The sequence below is a fragment of the Paramormyrops kingsleyae genome, chromosome 1, assembly GCF_048594095.1.
Source record: "Paramormyrops kingsleyae isolate MSU_618 chromosome 1, PKINGS_0.4, whole genome shotgun sequence".
NCBI lineage: Eukaryota > Metazoa > Chordata > Actinopteri > Osteoglossiformes > Mormyridae > Paramormyrops > Paramormyrops kingsleyae.
The window spans coordinates 30,266,222-30,289,202 of record NC_132797.1 but is presented as its reverse complement, the minus strand read 5'-3'; the positions used below and the strand labels follow the sequence as shown (position 1 = coordinate 30,289,202).

General features: G+C 45.1%; 1 long non-coding RNA gene across 1 annotated transcript; it reads left to right on the top strand.

Annotated features, from left to right (window-relative positions):
- The first annotated feature begins 9,560 nt into the window (after positions 1–9,560).
- On the top strand, positions 9,561–21,528 carry LOC111851655 (uncharacterized). The gene is made up of 3 exons (XR_002840065.2): positions 9,561–9,819; positions 21,146–21,219; positions 21,309–21,528. It is a non-coding gene; the product is annotated as an uncharacterized lncRNA (long non-coding RNA).
- Positions 21,529–22,981: the final 1,453 nt, after the last annotated feature.

The window sequence follows — 22,981 nt, the reverse complement described above, 5'->3', positions numbered from 1 at the left end:
AATTAAGTACGCATTTGCGCTGTTACAACAATCGATTGCTGCACGTATGGCTTAAAAGATGAATGCGTAGCTGTTATGTGTATCCCTAGCTGTTTATAAATATACTAAAAATAATACTAGAATACTAGAATATACTAAAAATCGACCAAATCGCCTAATGACATGGTCGTAGAAACGGAACTCGGTCGTTAAGCGAGGAGTAGCCTACTGTACGTAGTTTTATAAAGTTATTTTTCTTTGCATGAAATGTGTGTCCTGTAATGTGTTGTTGTCGCACCCTTCAAATATTTCAATAAGTATTTTAATATTTAGCATTTCTTGCCTTTTCAATAATTTTAATGCAGAAAAATCAGAACCGAAGTTCGGCCACAACGCAGTTCGCCCGGAAGATGCACGGAATATGTTTTATTTAGGGTGCCTGGTGTTTCCTTAACTATTGCATGAATATTGGCTAGGAGCAAGGATGAGGTTTAATTTATAATAGTTTGTCCTTGAATTGTGAGTAGTGGGATTTTCGACTCCCCCAACCTCGACCCCTGCACTCCCTCTTTCCTTTGCGTGGAGGATATAGCAGATAAGAGACTATTCCCTAAATAGCCCATAGCAAAAGGTATCCTAATTAACATTCAGTCTGCACTCCGGCACCGATCACTTAAAGCACAGACTGTATCGCTTACATGCTATTTGTATTTGCGGTTGATAGCGTGTGCTGGTATAATTGGGATGAGCTTAGGAACTCGCCTCCTTGTGATCTGCTGCCAGGGCCTGACTACCGCTTCTGGCTGCTGAGAATCCATGGCCAACGTCCCCCAAACCAGAGGCTTCAGCGCGCTGTGCCCACAGCGCATGCTATAGCAAAGATTAGCCTTTTATCTGGTGCCTTATGGTCACGTAAACTACAAATAATATTGGTCATCATCATAATAATAGGGACCACTGCCTAGGCTACTGTGGTCCCAATGGGGCCCAGTTACAAACGGCTTGAGGATGACATTATATTGCACAAAACCAGAGTTCTGGTGTTATCATTAGATCCTAAGTTCACAGCCTTCTGTTGCAGATAATAGAAAGGGGGGTTGGTAGGAAGAACCAGAATTGTTTTCATTCTCCCCCGCATAAGTTAGCAATCAAATAAGCCTGCAGGCCTATATGTACAATATACCTTTTAAAGTGTATTAATCCTTGTTCCAAATGACGAGTTTTCTCTTAATGCATCACGTAGACTTGAATAGCCGTTGTATAAACTTAACATTTCAGAATAAATATCATCGTGAAACGATCCAGATTTTGACTTGGTTCCAAGGAGCATTAATAATCTCATCTACAGAAGGTTTTTTTATATGAACTAGAGGGCGTGACTGAGACAGCGAAGCGAACAGGATTCATTTCTCGGAGCCCTTAGAAGCTGTAGCTTTTACTAGAGGCTCAGCATTAAATACATTTTGAGTTTCAGACTGCTATGCAGAGTGTTTGCTCAGCGATTTTACGCGGAAGAATCTGTATGCAGGCTATTTGAAAGCTTGATGTTTATTTTATTTGAAATAGCAGTGGGAAAAGACTTAAAAAGGCAGAATCTACATATTTACTAAAGAAAAAGGGTCATTTTTAATTGCAATGATTTAGGTTAATTTATAAAATATTTAATACGTTATGCATAAAATATACAAATATCAAAAACCTTTCCGTATTTTTTTTTTATTTTTGTTGCATTGTATTATTAAAGCAATTTGATATACACGTTAATATTCTTGGTCGATTAAGGACGCAGAGTTTTAAGTCTGCAAATAAGCTAGTTAGTTAAGCACTGCACCACTTTCCCTATAAACAATCGGCTATGTGTTTTTGGTGCTTATCTCGCATCCAAAACAAAACCCGCTAGAAACGCCCTCAACCAGTGAGACGCAAAGGTCCAAAAAATCGTATAATACTGTGCTGTGCATTATTCATGGAGAAATAAAATGGGTCAAACTTAAAATGTAAACAATTTTTGGCTGATTCCAAATGACACACTAATAGCATTGATAATGAGTTTGCGTAGTTGAGGAAGCTGCATGCAATCCACACAGGACCAAAGAGGATTCAGCTGAGAATACCGTGATGAGCTTTTTCCACCAGGGTACGCTGAGAGTTAAGTACAAACACCTGCTAAAATATCGGCAATTAGAAGATAATTAGCTGGTAATGTTTTTAGAATATAAAGCGAGGCTTACATTTGCACTAGCTCGGTTTTTAATGTTTGTTGTTGATGATTTTTTTCCCCCCGTTTTTCTCTCCTCAGGTTCCTTATCCCAAGAACATTGACTAAGTACCCAGGTTTCGTGGTATGCAAATTATTTATTAATTACTCACCCGTTATGCTCGTAGTTAAAGACATCAAAGGGCTGCATTCTTCAAAAGGTCTGCTTCTGTTCGGAACCCGGGTTTGGAAACGCCTGAGCAAGCGGATCTCCAGCAATGTTTCGACCGAAAAGGCGCTTTCTGCAGAACTTTAAGGAATACTCTTCCGCAATAGTGTTTTTACGCTTAAATGAATCCCACAGTACCTTTTCTATTTATACTCGTTTTGATATTGTTAATAAATTGATGACACAACGAATGAAAGGGAAAAACTAGACGCTACTTTCTGAGAACAAGTAGTAAGTACGATTAGTACATTAAGTCGTTGAGATATTATTAGGACATGTCCAAAATAACCAAACCCACTAAACACTGTGGTAATAAGTTGTACATGTAAGCCACGGTTACGCGATATAGTAAAACTTTTTTTATAGGGGCAAAAGCATCAGTTTTAAATGACTAAATATTACTGACTTGCACTTAGCTCACAAGTCGTTTCTTTTCTATTGCTCGTTGTCGCTCCATGTCAACATCATAAACCCCTCTTGAAATGAGATGTATTGTCAGACAACGACAGCACGTATTTTAGGGTCTGTTTCTGTAGTCCTGGGTCAGCAACGCGTTGTAGGGAAACGTCAGGCGCCGTACAACGATGGGGGGTCTGGTTTTAGGTTCATAAAACCTAGAGATTTTGATTTTAAAGCAAAACGTACATTACTTTAGGAGCGGGAAATTCGTATTGACAGAGAGCGATTTCCCTTCGGAAACGCGATACCATATATCGCGTCCCACTGATTTAATGGATCTGCTGGAGACAGCAGAGGGCAATGTAACATTTTATATTGCTGCAGCTGAATGTCACCGTGACCGGATCTGTACATCTGCCACAAACTCTGAATATTTTCCTTAATTAAGATCATGCACGGAAATCTCCCGAAAACAATGTCAGCAGCACATCAGAAGCAAAACGAAGCGGGAGCGAAAGCTTGCAGGGCTAACAGATAAAAGATGCAATTTGATTTTAGGACGTCATGTGTAACGCCAATGCTAGTCATAATCCCAAGGAGCACTTTGAGGCCCAGTGATTGCCGTGGATGAACCGATTTCAGAGCCGACAAAGTGAGATGGAAGGCTTCCTGGAATAGACATTGCCTTGACGCGCTCCGGCATCTCAGATTAATGTATTAATTGGGAGTAATTACTTTTTAATTGCGTCTTTGAGTGGGATATTTTGTGGGGTTTGAGAAGGACAAATGCGCCTTAATTGCATCTTTTCCTCTGCCTGTTTATTTCGCATTCTTAATTAATAGAAAGGGACGGTTTGTGTCCCTGCGCACATTGTCGCGAGGGGGTTCCTGGGAACGGCGGAGGTCTCAGGTGCTGCAGTCTCGCTGGGCATTAGTATCATAATTAGCTACAGCGGCGCTTTCTGATGGCGAACAGGATGGAAAAACCATTGTCGTACATCCCCTTCTCAGCTCCCCTCTTTAAAGTTATTTCTCGTGTGTTACGTAAGGACGCGTGTACCCCCCCCTCCCCTGTTCTAAACGGCACAACGCTCGTTTTAGTTTATTTGATGAGAGAAGCATGAAATTAAATTCCTAATTTACAGCTGTAGTCTGCTCAAGGTGGGTTTGATTAAATGTACCTCGCTTAGCGCTGCCAAGGAGCCTTGCATTCCACCCATGCATCCAGAGTGTGGATGCAAAAGCAATCCCAGAAAACGGCGTGATTTGAAATGGATTTTTATCTTTACCACGGTTTCCCAATGTTTAGAAATATCCCCATTAGGAATACGAGGAAAATCTCTCGTTTAGATGGTCGTGCTTCCTAGAAGTGCTGGTAATCTATGGGAATCGCGTGTTAACCGTCAGTAAGATCGCAGACGTGCTGTGTAACAGCAAAATAAACTGGGGGACAATGAGCAGTGTGTCGACAAAAAACCGTCTGCACATCCATCCTATCCTATAGCCCAGACCACAAGGAACGGTGCCTTAACTAGTGCTGGGCAGTAAATACTACAAATGTAAGGCGCCCAGTGTCTGCTGATAAAATGGGTGACTTGACCCTAGAGAGCTCTAATTAAACCAGATCTCACCAATTTCTGGAAGAGGCAATGACTACGCCTTTAATCGTATGAAGATGTTTGGTATAGGCTATTCACAAGTTTCTCCGAGTATATAGGCAGTTCACCCTTTGCGATGTTTAAAACCGTAAGTGTGTGGTTAGGTTTGTAACATGAACAAAATGGACTCTCAACTCCAACATTCTTCATGCGTAGATGTTCACCATTTAATTTGGCTAGCAGCTCTTTATTTCAAGTGACACTTCATACTGTGTTAAAAATGTCTTATTTTCATGCATTAAACAAGAAACTTAGGATATCAGGATAAAGTAATTGGAATCCAATCTGTGTTTAATAATATTCTGTTTCTTACTTGACATGCTGGAAGCTAGCTACTGTTTTAATCAGTCATTCAGCTGATTATTTGACTAGGTTTTTCAACTCATGTATACTGATCAAGGGTGGAGCGATCGATGCCTTCTGTCACCTGAAACCTGTACTCCTGGGTTATAACTGCCCTGCATGCCCCTCCCCCCCCCAGTCCTTTGATGCCCCCGGCTGTGGGTGGGCCGCCCCTAGTTCCGCACTGCCTGGGTCGCCGTGGCCTTCTTCCCGCTTCCACTGGGAAATACCTGCCATCTTCGGGGAATTAGGGGCCTGGAGAGTGACGTGAGCTTCCAGGAGACCTTTCACTGGGCAGGAAGCGGATGGGCTGCATTTCCCGCCGTAGGAAGTGCATTAAGGACCCGAGACTTTGCCGAGAGTGCGGCTTGAGAGCTTCCAGGCGGCACTTATGGCCTCAGCTCTGCTTTTTCAGCCCCGCCACTGTGCCATGTCGTCTTCCCGGGTTTCACCGTCAGGGTTCTGTTCATTAGTCAAGCCCCGGGTTCCTGTGCTAATGTCCCATCTCCTGTCATCTCGCTGTACACACGACACCTCCCAGACAAATCGTCATACCTCAAGAACTTGTGGTCTTGGCACAATACCAGAACAGTGACTCTCCCACATGGTGGGGAGCCTTGTTCGGGTAAAAATAAGTCAATCTTCCAGCAGTTTAACCCTATTATCTGCACTACTCGCTATCCTCATGGGGCCAACTCAGGACCCAAAGCTGGCTCTAACTGGGATGGCAAGACTGCAGTCCTCCTGGCCTTTCAACAATAGACTGTCTCCTGGGTTAATCCGGCCTCAAACGACCCCTGGGAGCCTCTTGCAGCCTTTCGCGGAGACAGCCTCTTCCTGTTTAGTATTCAAAAAAAAACTTTTTCCAGTTGCGTCGGCCAACAGAATTTGCTGGGGTGGGGTGGGGGGGGGGGGGGTGGTAAAGGTATTCTTCTCTGTGCTTCAGATGGACTGTGTTGACCTTTGCCCTAAATAGCCACTGACACCTATTAGAAGTTAAAACACACGTTCCACATAATGTTCCCGTGACTTACAGGCTCCTGGCGGCCCCCGCTCTCTGCAATGGAAACCAAACAAACATTATGCATGCAGCAGTACAATAAGAGATTGTCAAAGGCCTCCTTTCTGCAACAGGCCCTGTTCTTCCTGCTGTTAGTGATGGCAGGTGCATAACACCCCAAAATGACCCCCACCCCTATAAAATCCAACTTCGTTGCAACTTTGTGCTTTTCCTTCTTGAGTTTTTTTTTTTTCTTTTTTTTTTTACATTTTTAAAAATATGCTCATAGTGTTTTTCAGCAGATATTTTGGTAATGTCAAGTACATTTGTCACTTTTCTCGTCATCGGTAAGAACAGACGCTTGAACGTGTGAGCGTTATTAATTTGCTGACGTGAACAGGAACGTGTCATCCTCGTGCCGCGCTCTCCCGCAGACATTCGCAGCGTCCCTTCCCCCGTCCTCCCGGGCGCTCGCTCTTGTTCAGTTTGCGGGCTGGCCAGCAGATGGCACTCCGATTCTCAATCGGGAAACAAGAAGTAAAAGGAGGTGTCTTCATTTCCTCTCACAAAAGAAATGTCAAGGTAATTTTGATCACAGTATATTTTTTTTCCACAGTCTCCCGGAAGAACACAAAGTAACCTTACATATCAGGGGTGCTGCAAGTGTCTGCAGTAACACCATATAGTATGTTGTATATTTCTGAATAAAAAATCCTTCACATATCTACTGCATATTCAGAATTAAAAACCAGTTCTGTATGTTTAAATATATTTAATTCATCTTTTAGTTTAAAGGTAGAGAAATGCAGGAGTGATTAAATTTTATATTTCTGTTAGATCAAATCGCTCCACATGCATTGACCTCCAGCTGCACTGTGATTGGTCTTCCTGTAGAGTGGTTCAGGTTTCATCCATCATGAGACTGTTGTCAGTTTAGCACAGGATGCCCAATGAGTGTTTATATCTCCTAATCATCTGCATTGTCTGTTCCTCAAGAATCCACCTATAGTGTGCGTATGTTCAACCCCAACACATCCCATCTTCTGAGACTATATACCCTTTGTTTCAAGTGGTGTTACCTCCAGTCCTACCCTGTTCCTCCCTAAAGCTGAGATTTTGTAAGTGGGTATAGAATATGGATGGATGTCGTACAGTTGTAGTCACATCCAGAGCAGACAAGTCCTTGTACCATCCATTTGTGGACCTCCTCTTAGAGGTCACTGAACTTGGGACACAGTGCAATATGTGGGCCAGTTTGCTCACAGAAACACGACATGTGCGTCAGCTCAGGGTTCCCAATCCACCAGAACTTTCTCTGGGTTGTTAGAGAGGGGCCCAGGCGGTCGCCATGACGACACGCAGACTCACAGATGCGCAGCAGACCAGGCCTGGCCCGGCCCATACGCGTATACAGGTGTACCAACTGTTCCCCCCCCCACCCCCCGCCCCCATCCACACATGGAACGTCTGCAGCAACACAGTAAAATAAATGTGATGGTATTCAGGAAGACAGAGCGCAGGATTAGCGTAGCCCTGGCTACGGCTCGAGCCGGGGGGAGGGGGGGGGGTATTCGTCAGAGGCATTTTCCATGGTAATTCTTCCATCTTTATGGCGAGCACTGCAGTAGCCTGACACATAAGAGACCAGCAGAGTGGATCCTCCAGGAAAATGCCAAGTAAGGGAATCTTGTGAATGGGAGGGGGGGGAGTAAATGTGGGGTGATGCAGCAAAACAGACCTACTGGTGTTTATCTTAGATCTGATTTTGGGCCCTATGAAAGCATTTCATACTAAGCCCCCAAGACAGACCACTCCAATCATGTTCTGAACTTTGGAATCATCCTAACCCACCCCCTCCCCCATTAACAGTGCCCCTACTCACAAAGAAGGATTTTATAGTTGATATTTCTGCTCACTGTTTTCTAATTGATGGTGAAGTTGTCACCATGTCTCAGACTGAGCGTGTGATGGTGACACAGCCCAGGTCACAGCGTGTTGGACGCTCCACTGTCTCGGGCATACTGCTTTGCCCCAACTCTGCTTTGGGCTGCTGTCTCTGCCCTGATCATCCACGTCCTCTCTGCCTGAGCTGCAGACTAGTCTGTCTCACACTGTTTCCTCTCCAGTTTCAGTTTGAATGAAGCGCTCAGTAATCTTTTCAATGTGAGGTCCTGTCGAGGGCCAGGGAAATCTGTTAGGGATATCCGAATACTTAAAAAACAAAAGCTCGATGAAACTATTTGGGAGCAGGTGGGCTTATGGTGGATGGGGATCTGATTTAACGGCCGAAAAATCGTTAGTTTGCAGCATCCGGTTTACGCAGAACAGTGAATTATGGGTGCATTATACAATGACAAGCTGACCGGGTATGGTAGCATATAGTGCTTACATTAAAAATGATACTGCAATAGTGATGTTTTGCAAAACAATATGGGGATTTCTGTGCCACTTTCTAAAACCTGAATGAAGACGTTAGAAAAATTGATGTTTCACCGTGCCTGATACTTTAATGCGCATTTTAAGCGCATGGCAAAGGAAACTTTACCCTCTCCGTACAGAACAAAGACCTTGGATCAGCGTGAGTGGCGTGTATTGATCAGTCTGAAAAGTCTCCCCTTTGCTCCACTCATTCCTCACCCCCTTTCGGAAAAAGAGGACACTTCTGTATTCTTATTAATCTTCTCGGCAAAAGCTCGTTCTGTGACACCCGTGTTTTGGCGAAACGTCTGAGATTTACAACATACTGAAAACCGAATAAACTGGGGAGACGCTTATCCTCGCATGCTGGGTGCTGGATCAGACAGTCAACATTGGCAACATTTAAATGTAGCCGGCACAGAGAGTTTGTGCAATGCTTTGCTTCGAGCCTGATAGATTCCGCTGTCCAAATTTGCATTTTATTTTCCCGACAAATATTGATTCTGTAGCTGGACTCGGCATTTTATAAACAGCCGGGAACGTATTCACGGCGGGATTCACTGCGGTTACTGTTCTCGGGTTTTGTTTTATTTAGTTTTTTTTGTCCTATTTGCTTTTCTTTCAACTTTGTTAATATTTTATCAGTCTTTATTTAAAGATTACATGTTCTTCGGACTTATAAAGACGTAGGGGTTAAATCAGCGTGTAACAGGAACAGAGAATCCTGCCGAAGCATGACCTCGAGATTTATGCTTTTAATTAAATTTCCAGGACAAACAGCGCGGGTTAATTTCGAATGTTTTTATGGCCAGTCGTCTTGACACCGAGATCCAGCAGAACTACAATCAGGGCTAACCTCTTCTAATTTGGGTGAAAAAAGAATGGAAATGTATCAGGAATGAAGGAAAAATAAAACTTAGGGCAGAGTTTCTCCGTTAGTAAAAGTAGATGGTTTCTGCTAATTCGGAGTGTTTGTCGCTGTTAAATATTCTTGTCTCATAACGCTGCATTGGAATAGTTAATTTATTTGTAACTTTAATTTACATCGGAATTAGTTGCTATGGTGGATGGTATTCGTGGCCCCACCTCCACCCCGTTCCTCTGCACGAGAGAGGTTGTGAATCCTTGAGCTGTTCTGGGTTTCTCTGAAAAGTAGCACGTGGGGCACAGCCACAGGAAAGAGGGGTTTAGCCGCAGGAGAGAGGCTGGCTTGGGCATCTGTGGCACCTCCATTATGATCCAATTAGAATTTACCAGCTGCTGGTGTGAGGAAATGCTAATAAAATAAAGACTGATAATACACCCGCTTGTGTGTTAATGTGTACTTTAACAGCACAGGGAGCTTTTATAAGAATCCTAAGTTAGTTCCTATTCTTATTGTTGATGGTTGACTTATGGGATGTTGTGATCAGCTGATGTTAAAGCTGCAATTATGTGGCTACCCTTTTGGGATCACAAACGGCCAGCGTCGGACATTGAACCGGTCAGGGCACAGTGCCACAGATGTACCAGAATAAGAGGAGAACAGCTCCGCGCCGAAGCGAACCACCGCAGTATGGCGCAGTTTGTGTCTCCAGGTGGACATGGGGCCATGGCGGTAGGAAATAACGGGAACTTTATCTCTACGATCATTTTGCCGTTTCCGTTTGATCAGTCTGTTACGTCACCTTTTTCGAATGTGAGGTTGCCTGTGCACGTAACGTAAAATATCGGGGTAAAGGCTGTCACTTAAGGTTCGCACTCATCTACTGATTCTTGCCGTGCATTTTTTTTAGCAGGATCCATCTGCCATGCAACATTCATGTGCTTCATGCAACAAAAAAGTCTGAGACTCTTTGTCACAAATGAATAACAAAAGAAAAAAAAAATGGATTTCTGAGAGAACATGCTCTACATATAAATCAGCCCGAGATGTAATTCCAGTTCCAAAAAAAAAAACAATGTGTGGGAAGAAATATTTATTTGAACAGAACTGAACAGAAATAAGAGGGTCCGTCTTTGCTACAGTGCTTGTGTCATCCCATGCTAGCGCACATTGATCAGAGAGCCCCGCGGTGTCCCATGTGACCTGGCGCGGAGCATGCCAAACCAGTGGCCTAATAAGTGGTAACAGATGATGTGGGGGATTCTGGCGTTCTGATAGCAGCAAAGACTGGAAATGGTTTTGGGGGTGGGTGGGGGTCAGTGGGGGTGTCGAGGTGGGTGTGGGATGCCGGTGTAGTTAAAAAATGGGATTATTATCCTAATAGTTTGCAGTCAGAGGGGAGTTAAATCTTTAATAGCTAAGTGGGGGGAGGGGGCAGTGTAATTGTCCTTTCAGATCCCAAACTCGAGTGGGTAACCTGAAGTGGGTAACTCTTGATTATTTTATTTTGCCCTGATTTTTATTGAATCAGAGGGTGTATCGTTGTGAGGCACAAGCTCAGAGGGTGAGAGCATGTGATGCATCAGACAAATGAGATGCCGGTGTAGTTTACTTGGCCCATCCCCAGCTCAGGCATAAAACACAAAATGTCCCGAGGATGGGCCCAAGATGAACGCCTACATTGATTCTACAGCCAAAATGGGAGGGGTGATTTGTTATTTTGATGGATAGATGAAACGGCTAGAGCTGTGCATGGATATTAACGGCGAAAACTCATTGCGTTAAATTTGCTGTGAGTTGTGCCTGGAAAATGGACGTTCAGCTGAGCGTTTTTGATTATGGAGAAAGACCCTTGCTCGGGCACCTCAGAGGACTGAGCCAGTGACACCAAACCATCTGACAAGGGGGGAGTAGGGGGGGAGAGCATATGCCGCCTTGGGGCTCTCTATGGCCTGGTGGCTGGCATCTTTGTGGGCACATGGGGCAGACCCACCGGCTGCTCCCGCGTCTGCTCCTGATGCGAGGCTCCAGTAAGTCCAAGCTGATGACCTTGCCTCCTGAAGCTCACTTGGAACCGGCCAAGGTCAGGAGATACTCGCATCCCACTCAGAACGGTATGCTGGCACAAATATGTCAGCAGAGGGATAACAGGTAGACAATACCAGCTTCTTCAGCTGCTTCAGTGAAATACCAGCTCTGTGAATGGATAAAATAGATAAAAGCCTCTCTTAGGTCAGCACAATGCATTAAAACGTGTAGCTTAAAGTGACCAGGGGATATATTCTGCAATGGTTCTCAGACGCTTGAGAAAACCTTGGGAAGACAATAGGGGTCAATGCTGGATCAGTGAATCATCTCCACAGACCATAACAGCCTTTCCTTAAGCCCCAAAGGCCAGATCGCATCATCAGTATTCATGAGAGACCGTTGAGGACAATTCCTTCGCTATTAGCTGAACTTCTTGTTGGAATTTGCGGTTGCCTAGGCTAAGGTAATTTTGCGTAGGGTCGCCCTTGTCCACCAGTTATGAATGAGATGCCTTCATATTTCCTCTTCAGCTGGGAGACATGCAATAACTGTCTGTCTTATTTATGGCAATGCCGAGCTCACTATGCATGGCTGGGGATTTGTGAATTTATTTATACGAAGTCGCCACATGCCCTGTTTCTCTATGGTTCTAGAAAGGTCATGGAAAGACCTCTTTCCCTTCTTCTCGTTGGCATCCGGTGTTACGCTGGGAAAAATCACATACGGAACGCACTTCCTGTCACGTAAGAGGTTTGGCACAACGAGGGCACGGAGTTCTGATAATCAAATGTGCGGCGATAGAGCTGCCCTCCCTCGATTTGTCGGGAGGTGGGGGGGGGGGGGCGGATAATGAAATTTCAGGACTTAGCGCCAAGGTCTCGGAGATCGCCGGCCAATTATGGTTATCTATACATTTCATTTCGATTATGACTCTCAGCCTTTTTTCTCCAAAAGTGAGTGACAGCCTCGTGCAAAATAAAATTGCCCCCGCGCCTCCGGCGGAGCAGCGTGGAGCAGAGAACGTGGCCACCGAGTTATTGAGTGGATTGTTTACTACGGGCAGGGAAGTATGCGTCTGACCGAACTGAAGCTTATTGGCTGGGGACCAAAGCACATAATACTTCTTCCTAGATCAACAGGAAAATGCTGGGGGAAACTGACTGCCTGAGATAATGGGAGATAAAGAGATTACTTTGCAGAGAACTACAGGTTTGCAGCATCGAGAAACCCTTTGAATTGAATTAAAAACCAGACGCCCCAACTAAATGGGTTGTACAGTGATACATGTAATGAAGAGCAAAACAGATATGCTTGTGGTGTGTTTGGGGTTTGGCTGGACTATTGGGGCCCCGCAGCTCATGCCTTTACTTCCTGTGGGTCCTTCATTGTTACTTCAGTCCATTCACACCTTAACTGGCGACCACACGTTGGATGAGCGTGTCGGTATATCAGTGGGTATGTATAGATCTGATTCCATCAATCAGAAATTCAGCCTTCCAAGACTTGGGTGGCAAAACATGTCCCAATCTCTGTCCCTGAGGAAATGTTTTTATTGAAATTCCTACCTGATACCTTTATGTCACGGAGACCAAAACAGAGGAATGGGTAGCAGTGCCTCACATTTCCTGTTCAGTAGTGGCTGTTAATAGGCATGTGGGCCGGGAGTGGGGGGAGGGGGGGGCCATGGGACTTGTTGTGGTTGTAGGTGAGGTTCCTGGCCATTTGCATGTGCAGGGGGGCCGCAGGTGGGTTTCAGGACCTTATGTTGAATTGATACCCCTAAGTGTGCGTGTGCATTTCCCCTGGTGGACTGATATTCCACCTGAGGGTTAGCCTTCAGGCTAGCTGTGATACCGTGTAGCATAAGCTGGTAAATTCACTGCACAGAATAAAATAATCAAAAATTGGGTCAGATATTTTTACCTGTTTTTATTGGCTATCTACCATGGGTGTAGCACAGGTGTTTCAGCAGTAGGCCGTCATCAGTTAATCACCTGAGAAGGTAGAGCGCTGTGTTTAGCGGCCAGGACACAAGGTAAGGGGATGGGTCTCGAAGGATGTGCGTTTTTTTCATTTCAGTGCTCCTCACCTTCTCTTTTCTGCTAATATTTCATGCGACCATTTCTCTGCAAACATGACGCGCCCATCACCACGAACACCAGAGGCGTGCTGTTTAATAATCCGAATGACACCACTTTCAGAGGAACTCGGCGGAATACATTACACCCATCTGGTGATTAGCTGAGCACTTCAGCTCCGGCGAGAGCAAAATTTATCTTTGGGGTTGTGCGCTTCTATATATAACTGTCTGGCAGCTCAGTGATGTATTCCCAGGCGCTGTCAATCCATCAGCGAAACAAGGAAGTGGTATTTTGGGTGGAATCCGCAAAGTTCACTCTAATATTGTTACTTTCTGCCCCATTATTTCTCCCGCCATTTGATGAGCGTTTTGCCTTTTGTTTGAAAGACACCGCAACTCCACCCAGATTCCCCTCCCAATAACCTGCCCCCCCCCCCCTCCCCAGTGATTCTTTTCCTGTGACGGCCTCACCCCAGATTTATGTATTTTATTTCCCACAGTCGGACACCCCCCCTTTTTTTTTTTTTTTTTTTTACCAAATTCTACAGGTGTCACATGACCTGGTAACGTGTGAGTCTGAGACAGCCCAGTCTTGGATCTCTCTCACATTGTTCCGCGGAAGGACCGAACAAAGAGCGACATAGTTTTCAGCGAGGAAAGGAAGGTAGGGATGAAAATAAAAACATGATCCAGGCCAACTGTAAAAAAAAAAAACATGGCCAATCTGACTTGCTTCTGCAGGGGTACAACCGACTGACTATTAATGAAGCCTTGCGCCTGATAGAATCTGAATATGGACAGATTTCTTTCGAAATTATGCAGCCTACCAGCATAGTCTGTTATTTCGGTCCCATGCGTGTCTCGCCTCCCAGAGATGGCTTGCGTGCCTAAACGGCGAAAATATGGCCGTTGTATACAGCATACGCCACCCGCTACTGGGCACCCGTGCCTCGCGTGTTGTCATCCAGTTTGCCAGCGCTGTTTACAGGATGTCGTGGGCGTCCCCATCTGACTGTGTATCACAGGTTTGGGCTTGGAACGCGGAGCCCATTGTTTACACAAAAGCGAGAAGCTATCCGGTCGATTAGCGCCGGTGCCACTCGGATGCTAATGCCAGGGATTGCTTGGGACTCTTAGAAAAATGCTTCAACAGTCAGAATAATGCATTGGGAAGGGGGTGGGCTGTATGTACAAAGCATGCATGGGCCCCACTCCCAGATCCAAAGCATTGAACTGACCCTATGGAGCAACTCGAAATAGCTAAATCGGTAAACCTGATTGTCAGCTGGGGTCTGTTGATGAATGACCTCCCCTTTCTTATAGCACTTGCACTTGAAACCCACTAGAGTGAAACCAAAAAACACTCAGTTATTGCTTCACTTTTTTGAGGGGGGTCTGCAAGGGAGACATCCCTCACTGAGGACCCCCGCAGCCCCCACTCGGAGGCCCTCACGCCCCACTGGCCCACACGCACACCGGAGCCCCCACAAACAAATGGGCACTTTTTAATGAGACGCTGTATCATTAAGACGATAAAGAGTGCAATCACATTTGCATGGGCTATTAATGAAGACTAATGACGCCGAGATTTCATTTTCGCCTGTCTGCTAACCATGGGGTTAATCTGTTAATTCTCTCATAATTCAGAGAGATATTAGTGCTAAAAAATGTACGTGACCTTTCCTCTGAGAGAGGGCAAACTTGCTGATGTCAACCAGGAGGCATTTCAGGATGAAAAGAGGATTTCTGGCATTGGGGTGGGGCTAGAAAACTGATGGATATGTTTCGGAGTGTGACAGTGTCTGCAGTACTGTAACGTACAGTGTCTTGTGTATGTCTGAATGCATGTGCTGCATAACCCTATTAGACCCTGTGTCATTCTCCCTACACTCTGAGGCTGCTGTAATGCTCTTCTTTCCCTTGTGTAATTACTCCCTAAATAGTTTCAATCCCACCAAGGCCGACCTCCTCCTCCAACCCGACAAAATCGACAGAATCTCCCAGGGACCAGATCATACAGACCGCTATCCGAAATGGCATTTTAAACACTATCCTCCAGTATAATGCATTTTTTAAATAGCAAAGAATTGCTGATCATTATAATGTCATTAGGTTTTTTTTTCGGACATAATTTAGCTTCCTTAATGCGTGCAAACGATTTTATATATATTTATATATATATATAGGGAGTTAATGTTGTGCAGCATATTTAATAATAATTGACATTTGCATCCCTCCTGTAATGTCAGAATGGACCTTATCAGACTGTCTCAAGATGATTGCTTACAGAGTTATTAGGATCTCAATCAATAAGCAATGGAACGGACTTCTAGGGAGTTTGGTGATGCTCCCTGTGACATCTGCCAGGCCCAGGCCTGCTACCTGCTCCAGGGAGATAATACACTCCCTGTAAATATCTTTTCAGACACCACGGCGAACGCCATCATCTCTATTAAATTGTAGTGTCCGTGCGACATGGGCGGTGGCGCAGCATGACTCTAACAATGGCTATTTTTGAAGCAGTGGTGACGGGTTTCTTTCTGATGCATTTTTCCTGGGGTTGCATTCCAGCGATAACCCAGGAAGGCAGCACAGCTGTCCCAATGGGATGTGCATGATCACATAGCTAATGTGCCCCAGAGTAACTGGTAATTAACAATGTCAGTGAGCTTCCTGAAGGGGGTGCTATGTTAGCTGGAAAGGTAGGGCCAGGGGTGCTGGATCAAGTCCGGCCCCTATCTCTTCTCACTCGCCAGGGGCTAGTAGCTCTGAATTGCGCTTTGTGTGACTGCCTTGTAGTGGGTCTGTTTGCCTGCCTTAAGCCCCATGTGTCTGTGGTTAAATAAAACACTGAGTGGGGGTAAATTATGCCTTTACACTCTTAATTGTGTTGGATTTTCAGCTGCACTTCTTAATTACTTACCATGGTGGCATTCATACATTGATACATCTTGCCTTCCCTCTGCCAAGGGGATTCAGGGAGAAATTGAATCAGTGAGCTGGAAAGTGTCCGTGACCCCTGAGAAAATGTAGTATCACACATACACAAAGCGAAATATGACCAGTTCACATCTTGGAGCGTGATTATGGTGTCAAGCTGGTTCTGAGGCAGAGAAACACAATAGATGTGCCACACTACCTTAACTAAGAGCAGGGTAAGGGATTCTCAGCGGTTCTGTATTCGCTGCTCACTGTGTTAAGTTCTTTTGTTCTTACTGTGCTGCATGGAGCACATGATGTAAATTTAAGGCCCATAAATTATATTTTAAAGGGTATTCAATAGAATCAGTAGTGACCCCCTTAGCAAAATGCATGCGAATCCTCAGGTGCAGGTAAAATGGCTTTTCTTTCGTAGTTATATTATTTGTGCTTGTCTCAGATGCATTATGAGGATTGTGGGTAATATTAACTGAAATATATAACATGGCATGATGGGTAAAAATCCCCTTTGTGGGTTTTGGAAATATGGTGTTGATTATTATAAGGAAATGTTCCCTTTTCACAAAGTTTATGATGATCAGGGAAAAAAAAATGTAAAGGAATTGAGAGTCACTGCTGTGCATCACAAGCCCCAGCCCCCGAGCCCAGGAGAGCGGCGGCAGTGTGTGCTTAGAACAGCGGCTCGCAAACACAAACCGAAAAGTCAGGAGATGAAGACATTCAACCTGGAAGAGAATTCAGAAAGCCCACTCGAGGACTGTCTAAAATTCCCCCAAAAAAGGATTTTCTGAGGCTATGTAACATTTTCTGCGAGTTATTTTTAGATTACTGAAAATTGGATGGCTGTATCTTCTGAAAAAGGAGAAAAACCTGCAACAGTTGAAACACAGTCCTTTCTCCAGCTGAGTATAGTGCTGCATTTCTTCCACCGTTTCCACAGTTTCAGCCGTCTGTAGCCCCTTCCGGGAAGGGCAGTGTGTATAGCTGGGTACACCCTGGACATGCCTGCTGACACTCCACAGACTGTATGGTGACGATGCAGACCACACCTCTTTAATAACAGCTTTCTGTGTTATGGCACATCCAGTCTATTTGACTGTCAATTTCCTATGTGCAGTAATGAGTAGTTTACTACTAGTATTCAATTCCCTTCCCACATAATGACATTATTTCTTACAGGTGAGGAAATTTAGTGTCAGGAGAATGTTACAGTACCATTAACAAAATAATGTAAAGGACACAGCAACAATAATAATATAGAGATCATTGGTAATGTAATTTTGTAATCGATTATGCGGATTACCTGAGCAGTGTGGTTTTGCTTTTATTTACGTTGCGATTTCTTGGAACAAACAGATGATGAGGCAAAGACCCAATGCTCCCCCGGGTAACTTATGACAATTTAATATCCTCCCAGAAAATAATAACCCACTTTGTTCAATCTGTCAGCATAACGATGATTGGTTATGAGTGGTTGTAATATTCCCGATCATATACTTATGTGATTTATGTTATTGCCGAGCGCTCCATGATACGGTTTGGTCGTAAGTCACTATGCAAGACGACCTTTTGTTTATACAGTGTCTAGGAAATTGCCTTGTTCACATCGACAGCTCTGTGTCCTAACGCACCAACAATACATGTAATACCTACAAATGCACGCACACATTGGAACAATATTACGAGGGTAAAATTAAAATCCCTTGCTGTTGGTCTTAGCTGTTGTGGAGGATTGGTTTTTGAATTTCGGGGGAAAATGTCGTGGGGTGGTGGCGGGGGGGGGGGGGGGGGGGCGGGAGCGGGGGCGGGGAGTGAGGTAGTTGTGCTTAACTGTGTGTATACAAGCTCCCAACAAATGGAGCGTATCTTTTGAGGCTAGCTTGTTGCTTATGCAGGGCTGGTCACGCCGCAGAGACGGGGGCTGACACCGAACTGCGGGCAGACACGGTCGCTCTGCCGGAGGTCTCTGGAGAGAGGGCCAGCTGTCAGCCGTGTAATCCAACAGAGACCTGGCGAGCGCGGGGCTGATATCCAGCGCGGCGAGGTGTCAGGCAGGCGCTCGGGGAACTGCGCTACAAGCAGGCGGGAGCACACTTCCGTGCACACTTCACTCGGCCGGTCAATCCACTCAGTCGACGTTGTTCTTTATGACCATTCTGAAACCAGACAGGGGGGGGGACGGGGGGGGCAGGCATGTTGGTTTTCCAGGAAAAATCCTGCACATTTCTACCTCAAACTAGCAGCAGCGGAGGGAGCGGATGCTCCGAAAGCCCGGCTCCGAGGCATTAAAGGTCACGCAGTATCCCAAATTAGGTGAGGAGAAGGGGCCAGATGCATAACCTCATTTCGGCTCTGATTTTGGCCCGATTCCACTAAGCAGGAGAGATGTTGTTTACTGGGACTGTGAATGGGAGACTGGGAGCTGCTCTGATGTCACGTAACGTCTGACTTGAAGGGTGTCAAACTGAAATCATAACCCAGTGTTTGGTACTACCATGGTACTGATATGTTTGTTTTTTATGTTTTTACCAAAAATGGTCCGTTTTGGAGGAAACCGAGAGCAGGATCTTGTTGCCATGAATAAGGTGATGGTCCTGGACTCCTTTCTGTGAGAGCTAACCCTTGGTTTCGATCTGATGGATCATCTTAGACCAGTGTCTCTCAACCCCAGTCCTCAGAGACCCTCACACTGTACACATTTGTGTTCCATCCCAGCTCCCTGCCAGACAGTCCACATTTTTGCTTCCTCCCTGCTGGAAGCTGAGATAGAGCAAAAATGTGGACTGTCTGAGGGTCCCCAAGGACTGGGTTGAGAAAAACTGTCTTAGACCATCATGTGTAGTAACATGGCTCAGAGTCCACACTGCCCCCTCTTTACTCTCATGTATCCCCCCCCCCCTTCCCCCCAAGATGGTCCACAAACACCCAGGCTCAGAACCACACCAGCAGGGCATGAGGTTTAATCGATCGTAGCTCATTTCTGGGAACAAAAAAGGGAACAAAAGTATGCTCAGTTTTTTGTGAACCTCTCAGGGGGTTAATTCAAGGTCTCAGCAATCACTTGATGGTTTTTATACCTACAGAAAGAGGGCAATTAAATAAAATGGAAAAAAAATATATATACAATTGTACACCTTTTATTCAAACCTAAAAAGAAACTCCTTGACAACTTTTTAAATTTGAGTTATGGGAGGGTTTTAATAATATGTTATTTTACCCCCAACAACTTTGGTGACCTTGATTGGTGTTCTTTTAAACAGGATCTATCGACTTTCACAATAGCGCAGACTCGTTTTGAAACATTTGAATAAAAGAGGAAAAAAAGAAAATTAGCTCCTACTTAATTACGACGAATAACCCACTGTTTTTAAATTACGTTTGTTCTTTGTGTCGTTTCACACAGATGACAAACATTTGATTGGCAGCATATACATATTTGAAAGCCGACAGCCCAATATTATACACCCCCCCAGTGTCCCACGCCACAGGCAGGCGTGACCTCGCTATCCAGACGGTGAGTCTGAATGTAGAGATCACTTCAACGCCATGCTGGGTTCAGGTCACCGGGGGGGGGGGGAAGAGTCCCACTCCTGGGCAGAAATAAATAGTCAATATCCTCTGAAAATGACAACACTTGAGAATTAAAAATGCACGCATGTGCATTTAACCAGCACATCATTAAGAAGGCACTGTAAACAAGCCCCACAAAGTAACATGCACACAATTAGCAAATACTCTGTGGTGACACACATCATTGATAAGCCTGTGTGTCTTTTCCGAGCTGAGTGGCAGGGCTCGTGCCCTTTATATGGCATCCTTTTTCTTCTGTATAAAGGCCTGCTTGGAGCATTAGTATGAAATCGGTGTCTCCCTCCCTCACTGAGTTCCATCCTACCACCCATTCATCAAGTTTTTAACTCATATCGTGCTCATTACAGGCATGCTGGCTTCTAGAATTTTCTTGTGAGTTCCAGCAGAGAGGAGGCACTACCCCTCTGAGGTCTTTTCACTTCCATCTTTCAGTTTTGGACATGTTGCCATGGCAACCACCCAAAGGTTGAAATTACAAGGAAATAATTTTTGCATTACATAGCCACGTAGACGAAGGCAGCTCGGGTTATTTCAAATGTTGCAGTTGACATTCTGGCCGGCGACTGGCTGTTCATCCCCCGGACCTGCGGCTCGTTTCATAAAGGTTCACGAAAAACTTTGCACGGCAAATAATATTCGTCATAATTCCATCCAGTCAGAGAGATTTTTGTGAACTGCATGTTAGCTCTGTTTCCTGGGTTCTGGAGGACGCACGTAGCAGGAATCGGAGTAGAAAAACAGCGAGCTCGCTTTCCAGGGCGTTGCGATCGCTGCATGGCAAGCGGGTTGTGTACGCAGACCCCCGTAGGCTGCCGGAGTGACGAGAGCCCCTCTTGGATCATCTCTGACGCCTTTGACACCGAGCGCTGGGGACTCCTCACAAGGAGGCTGTGTAGAGGACCCCTGGGCCTTCTGCTCTACACAAGAGCGTGTCACAGCTTCAAAACGCATCCCGGATGTCAGGTCGCTCTGCACCAATGTGCCAGGGCTGGCCAGAGCAATTTAAACTCCGGCGGTCTGCTCTCTGCCTCCCGCAGAAACATTCACCTCAGAGTGGACTTCACAACAGCCATTAAGAGCATAATTATTCACCGGAGGGTCAATCAAACAAACTGTGCTCTCCCATTTTGGGCAATTTGGTGTATAACTCGATGCCCTATGGTCTGATGTCTACCTGCTGCCTCTGAGACTGCAGGGTAGGGGTTCACGGGGGAGCAAACTAAGCCCGGAGGCTATCAGAGGCACAAATCACATGGTATAAATCACAGCAGGACACGCGGATAACATATTTCCTCTGTTTTCTTATATACTAAATATACTTAGGTCTAAATATACTTAGGTCATGATCTCCAAGTCCTCTGAGGTAGATACGGACATGTTACCAGAAACATAACTTCATTTTTTTTGTGTGTGTGTTAGGTGTGTGTGTCCATAATGAGGGTTTTTGTGGGAGCGAGGAGGGGTGGATGAAGGAGAATTACATCTCCGAAAAGGTAAGAGTGTATCTAATTTTTTGAAGGGGTTCTTGAAAAATTCTCACTCATATTATCTGCTGTTCAAGTTTGTCATAATTCTGTTCTAGAAATCTGCAGCGGAATGTTTGCGACAGCTTGCCGGCAGAAGTGCACCATATTAGCGACGTCAGATCGAATGGCTGAGACTGATTGATCGATTGATTTCGCGACCCTCCCTTCATCTCTCCGGATCGCTTCATTAGCACCTCGTTGTGTCGGTTGCTGGGGCGCGGCCTGGGAGGTCTCCGTCGCCCTGTGGCGCCCAGACGCGGCACCGGAGCTGCAAACAGACCCAAAACATGCGGAGAACGGCTGTTCCAAGGCATACACAGTGGCACATAACAGACGAAGGATTAACTTGTGCATTGTCTTGTAGCCTGCATGTTGCTCTTCTAACACTACTCTGTTGTTTTCCTCTGTTCTATTAAAAAAGGGGGGTATTTCCTCTGGGAAATTAAAGGACATATTATGTATCTCGAGGGGGTGGCACAGAACCTTCCAGAGAAAAACACCAGAGAGGACATGGGGAGTCATGCGAGCGGAGTCAGACGTGTGTCACTGCCACCAAAGAGTCCTTTTGCATTTCGTGTTGTGCGGGGGGCCGGACCCAATGATGGATATTGATAAAAACAAGATGGTCCCACGGTCGACACAGCGCAACAACCAGGCAGGAGATGGGGCTGTGGAAAGCGCTGATGAGGATATTCAGCCAGAAAAAAATAGAAAAGATGCACAAAATGTTCCAAGAAACCAAAGGAGATTGGAAAGGACAATGTATTCATTTTCCCCCCAGAAGAGTGATAAAATAATTCCAGAGGGTTCTTTTAGGTTTATGCCATTTCAGATGAAGTAAATCATCAGACTTGGCAGATATCCATGGTTTACTTTCATTGCGGTCACTACGAATTAAAAATAATCAAAAGTAGCCATACTTCAATTACGACCGTCAGTTTGGAGCTCGTTTCCTGTTTTTGTAATTGTCGACAAAACGTACCACTGAGCCTGAATAATTTGCTTTGTCTCAGCTTTGATTGAGATTTCATCCATTTATGAACAGTCCTATTTTCAGAAGTCAGTGTCTTGAAATGTGGTGTTTAATATCCAATCAGGGACCCAGCAGGATTCCAGTCAGCTATGCCTAAAAACTGTTAATTAAAATGAAAATAGCAGGGGTACGTGCGCACATCAAGTGGAACGGTCATACTTAAATTTTACTTATGAAAGAGCCTGTTTTTCGAAATTAATGGCCATGATTCAGTTTCAATACAAAAGATTTTTTTTTACTTGGATACGGCATCTTGCCTTTTTAGGGTTTCATATTAGGATCCGGTTTTCGTAGGGAAAAGGATTGTTGCACAAATTACTTTCACAGGTGGGTCAGTGGTGTTGGATGGCTTTCGCCGCGTGCGAGATCCACGCAGAGATGCGGGTCGTGGGTCGGCACGGCGACGTGGAAGAGAGCTGATCCAGGAAGGCTGGCGAAAGTAGGTTTCCAGCCAGCAGTGCAGCCCAGGTCCATCCTGGGACACACGTGTCAGGTCCCTGACAAGAAGGATGACACTCTTGCTCCTATCCAGCCCCCAACTCTAAGTCCCTTCTAAAAAAATATCAAGAAGACAGCCATGGGGGTTGGGAATTGAATAGCCTTTATTAACAATGAGACACTGAAATCAGGCCTCGCTTTAAAGGATGAGGCAGATTTATTGTATAGTGTCTGACTTAAACTTATGATATCAGCTAA